We start from the raw sequence: 5,501 nt of genomic DNA, 5'->3' as shown, positions 1-5,501 counted from the left end.
GTGTGTGTGTGTGTATATATATATATATATATATGTATATATATATATATATATATATATATATATATATATATGATCAAAATAATGTAGCATAGAATGCAGTGTAATTATATTTTCTGACATTTGGATAACAGCATTTGTATGCATCGGGAGCTTCACTATGATACCTTAAAATACAGCCTCAATAGGGAGCTCATTTGGTTTTGTAATGGCGATAGCCTGAAGAAATCTCCACATATATATATTTTATATATTAAATATATATAGGGAAAAACAAGAAAGATAAAGGCCCGGAGACCTGTCTGAAATGGTCAAGAAAGATTTTGAAGGAAAGCGCAGAAAACAAAGTCTGAAGTGGAAGAAAAAGCTTTGGCTCCATTCATGTGGAAATAGATGGAGAAATATGCTGTATAAAAGATGAGGAGTTCAAATAGACATAAAGTGCACAGGAAAGGTTTTAATGACTTACTTGGTTGCCTAGGTGATTGTAACTAAACATGACTTAAATTATTGGATATTGAATGGGTGCCAATGTCAAAGACAACAATAGCAGGGGCTTTTATGCTGTCCACTAGGGGGAGCGGTGGTATTCCTTTTAAAGCCCATAAAGAACATAAGCATATGTGTGAATGCACATTGTGTGTCTGTAACCAATACATTAGCATGTGAATTTTACAAACATACGTGGATGGCATGAAACACTTTTGGGAAGTTGCCATGTCCTGCAGCGTGACGTGCTATACTCCATTTATAACGATTGTAAACAATCCTTCTTTTTCTCATACTTGCCATTTTCATGATTTTGTATATTAATTGAGTGACTACATGGAATATTGGAACAAAAAAGTAATTAAATGTGGTGAATATGTGTTCCCTCATCCAAAATCTGGATGCTGGTAAAAAAAAAAAAAAATCCATGGATATGTTATTCATCAACTGCTCATTTTATGAGAAGATTCTGACAGTATCAGAACAATAGTCTTGTTTCATTTCTTCTTGCAACATTTTTTCTATGAAACCATTGAACAGGGCAACCAATGACAGGTTTTCCACTTCGGTTGTCCTCCTGTCATTTTATTTAGGATCCTTTGCCTTCACTCTTCCTCTGAGTAACTGACTTCATACTGTTTTGCTCCATTGGGAGAAGGTGGAGCAAATCTGATCTTAGATTCCTCATCTCTCGCCTTTTTATCATCTGATTTATCTCATCTGATCTCAATAAAATTATGCCTTTCTGTGAGGTGACACATTTTTTCTGCTTGTAGACGTGCTGAGCTGGACTAGTTTTCCTACCATGTGATAATAGGGAGTGAAGGGAATAAGTCTGTGTGAAATTAACCACCAGAAAGAGCCGCCTTTGCACAATTAGGGCTTGTGATGGTGTGATATCGTTGGACATGGCTTATTTTGCATGGCAACTCACAAGCCACACTTCACAGGGACTTCATAATAACACCCCCTGCCGAGGTGACAGCCTGATTGGATTTCTGAAGGAGTCGCTTGCATGCATTTGCATACTAATTGACGAAATTTTTTTTTTTCTGCTTCCCCCTCTTCCTTGACTCTCCCCATTCTTTAACTCTCATTAAATGATGAGGGCATCATCCACTCGTGACACATGAACTCGGCATTGCTCAAAATAATTCAAGCAAATGGCAGAAAACGCTTTTTGGGTTCACAACGCGACACATTCAAACCACACAACTGATACCTACGGCAAAAGCATATGGCTGAATTATTATTCTGTTTTAAATTGAGTATGTGCGGTGCGTGTGTTTTACGACTCAAAAGAGTAAAAGAGGATTTCTCTCGGAGCTCAAAGATGAGAGCTGCTCCAGCTGAGAACACGTCAAGTCGGCAAAATAAGCCTCCCTGGAGAGTAGACACCAGGCAAGGCAGGAACAGCAGTGGCAGATGTGCCCCACTATAATGCAGTATATATAGGACACGCACACACACACTCCCAGATGCCCTCTGCCCTTCATTACACACTCACACACACACACTCAAACACACCCACGTACCACCACACACAAAATTGAAGCGGATGTCACCAGATGCTGCTCTTACAGCTCGTGTTACTCAGGCGGTTGTTATTTTTTTTACTCCTACACGCGTGTTGCTTTGCCACAGTTTTAATTATATGGTATAAAAAGAGCTCATAGTCTCTGCTGGATGCAACCGATTGGAAGGAGACCACACAGAATCAAACTGCAGGGTTGTTTGTGCAAGTGCCAGTGTTATATACAAATGGCTCAGCGCGTCAATGGCAGAGAAAAGCGGTGTTGGTGGAGTGCCAATGTCTTTCATAGCATTAGGTTATGAAACAAAGCGGCTCTAGTCAGGTGTGCGACACGGTGAGAAATTAACTCGTTTTACCTCAGGCGCGGGGATAAAAAAGGCCTCAGACTAATGATTTGATTTAGACATTTAATTAGTTTAATACATATTGCGCTGGCTTCTGCCCTGCTAATCTCCCTCAGAGCCGAGGTGGAAGGATGCTCTTGCCTGAGCCGGCCGGGCGGGTCGGTTAAAGTTATTCTCCGTGGCTGAGAGAGCAGAGGCTCCGGAATAAAATATGGATACATACAAGCCCCTCTGCCTCTAAGAGAACGGTTTCAAAGTCACTGAAGGCTACTGAAATGTTCATGAGGAGAGCTCACTTCTCTGACAGACCTTGGCTCGACTTTCTCCCAACAAACACAAAATAGCACTCAGGTCAGGTAGCTGCTAATGTATACATAGCATACTTTAAGAACATTGAGTAAAAGCTGTCTGAAAGTGTGTGGATGAGCGTTTGTGGAAATCCATGTTGACACTTTTTACTTTCTTTATACATGTTTCTGGTTTTACTGTGAATGATTCAATGGTGCATGTTAGTCCAAAAAAATAAAAAATAAAATAATAATAATAATAATATGGTAATAACTTCGCCTTCAGAATGACTTTCCAGGCTGCTAGTCACATAGAGACATTTTACAATCCAGTTAACTCCTAATAGATAAAAACAACTCCCGTCTCAGTTTTTCTTCTAAATATCAGTGTTGTTTAATCAATATTAAATATAAATATTAGATGAAAACTAAACTAAATTAAAAAAATAAGCTGAAGTACTAAATTACTAAAACTGAAATAAAAATAAATTAGAGCTATGTAGCTTAAAAAAAGCTTAAAAATAAAATGACATGTAATAAAAAAAACTAATTAAAATGAAAAGACTGAAAATGAAAAGCCAATTCTAAATATGAATAAATACTAGAATAATGTATAAATAATACTAATATATATTTGGAAGAAATGAAAATCACATGAAAATGTTGCTGCCAGCTAGTCATGTTTACTATGAAAAATATTCAATAGATCCCTACAGAAATAAAAAGGAGATGAAAACAGAGGAGGCAGCATTTTTATATCTATCACACAAGTATTTATCCAGGATTCATTTGCTAAATCATTTTTAAAACATACAATGATATAAACTATCCATGCAAACAAGATATAATTGTTTTTATATAAACTTCCTGACCTAAAACTTGTGCTGTCCTTTTGATATTGAGAGTAACTAACAGTTAAATGCAATACATTTGAATTTATTTTAATCAAAACAGATTTCTCTGTGTAGTCATGCTCAGCAACAGCAGCTTTCCATTGACTTCTGTTGCTTTTATACTGATATTTTTCTAAGTACATTTTCTATCCACTCATATGCCAACTCATAAGTTTTTGCATATTTACATTAAGAAATTAATTAATATGTTTATTAAGCCTTTTTCCTGGTAGGGTCTGTTGACTTGTCTAGGTGATTTCAGGTTGCAATTTCCTTAACGGGTCATTTATTCCTCTAAGTGTAGGCAAATCTGACTACGCACACATTTTTGCTTTTAGAAGAGGAAGGAAGAAAGCTAGAAGAGCGCCAAACGAGAGTCTCTGGAGACCGCATGTCTACTGCTGCGCTTGTTGTGTGCTGGGAGAGATGTGACACTGACAGTGATAGCCTCGCTGGTCTCTCTTTTGTAAAGTGGTCGTTGCAGGTGATGGATTCACTTCTAATGGAGTGCTGCTCCCTCAGAGGGTTAGCGTTTACCCAGTGCTCCGCCACCCACAGAAAGCACCCCTACACTGCTTGCACATGAATAATTGCCCACTAGGGACTGATTTTGCTGTAGATACCCCAGTGTGTAACCCTCCCTCTCCACCCACCCGCCGCCCCTCTGGGGAAAGGGAAGGGGAGGAGGCGCGTGGGCCCAGTGTCAAAGTGTTAAAGGCATTTTCAGGTCTGTATTTTCTCTTGTTCCACCTCTGATATTCTTTCATACAGCAATTCATAGAAATGCCATTGGTTTTGCCAGTGTGTGTGTGTGTGTGTGGAAAGTGCAATGCCCTTGGCTTTTAACAAGAAGCAATAATGGGAGCTGAGAACAGCAATGCAGAAGAGATAGAAAGAGAGGCAGGCCGAGCTCTTTATTGTCCTCTGCTTATTGTCATTGTGTAGCTACCACGAGAAACCAGTTGAACTTTAGCCTTCACATACACACATACTGTGTGGGATTCATAAGTCTGTTAGTTGTGTATCACGTTATTGTTTTTGTCTAAAGAAACAGCAGCATTTTCACTAAAATACATTATGTGAAAAATGTGTCTGTATAGATTCACATATCTATCTATCTATCTATCTATCTATCTATCTATCTATCTATCTATCTATCTATCTATCTATCTATCTATCTATCTATCTATCTATCTTATGGTTTATGTGTGTAGTAAATATAAAATAAAAACTGTTATAATAAAATGTTAACACAAATATTCAATAAACAAATAATTCATATACAGATGCATCTCAATAAATTAGAATGTCGTGGAAAAGTGTAATTCAACTCAAATTGTGAAACTCGTGTATTAAATAAATTCAGTGTACACAGACTGAAGTAGTTTAAGTCTTTGGTTCTTTCCATTGTGATGATTTTGGCTCACATTTAACAAAAACCCACCAATTCACTATCTCAACAAATTAGAATATGGTGACATGCCAATCGGCTAATCAACTCAAAACACCTGCAAAGGTTTCCTGAGCCTTCAAAATGGTCTCTCAGTTTGGTTCACTAGGCTACACAATCATGGGGAAGACTGCTGATCTGACTGTTGTCCAGAAGACAATCATTGACACCCTTCACAAGGAGGGTAAGCCACAAACATTCATTGCCAAAGAAGCTGGCTGTTCACAGAGTGCTGTATCCAAGCATGTTAACAGAAAGTTGAGTGGAAAGAAAAAGTGTGGAAGAAAAAGATGCACAACCAACCGAGAGAACCACAGCCTTATGAGGATTGTCAAGCAAAATCAATTCAAGAATTTGAGTGAACTTCACAAGGAATGGACTGAGGCTGGGGTCAAGGCATCAAGAGCCACCACACACAGACATGTCAAGGAATTTGGCTACAGTTGTCATATTCCTCTTGTTAAGCCACTCCTGAACCACAAACAACGTCAGAGGCGTCTTACC

The sequence above is a fragment of the Sinocyclocheilus grahami genome, unplaced genomic scaffold, assembly GCF_001515645.1.
Source record: "Sinocyclocheilus grahami isolate Dianchi unplaced genomic scaffold, SAMN03320097.WGS_v1.1 scaffold987.1, whole genome shotgun sequence".
Classification (NCBI taxonomy): domain Eukaryota; kingdom Metazoa; phylum Chordata; class Actinopteri; order Cypriniformes; family Cyprinidae; genus Sinocyclocheilus; species Sinocyclocheilus grahami.
The sequence above is the reverse complement of the archived record's forward strand: the minus strand, read 5'-3'. Positions refer to the sequence as shown.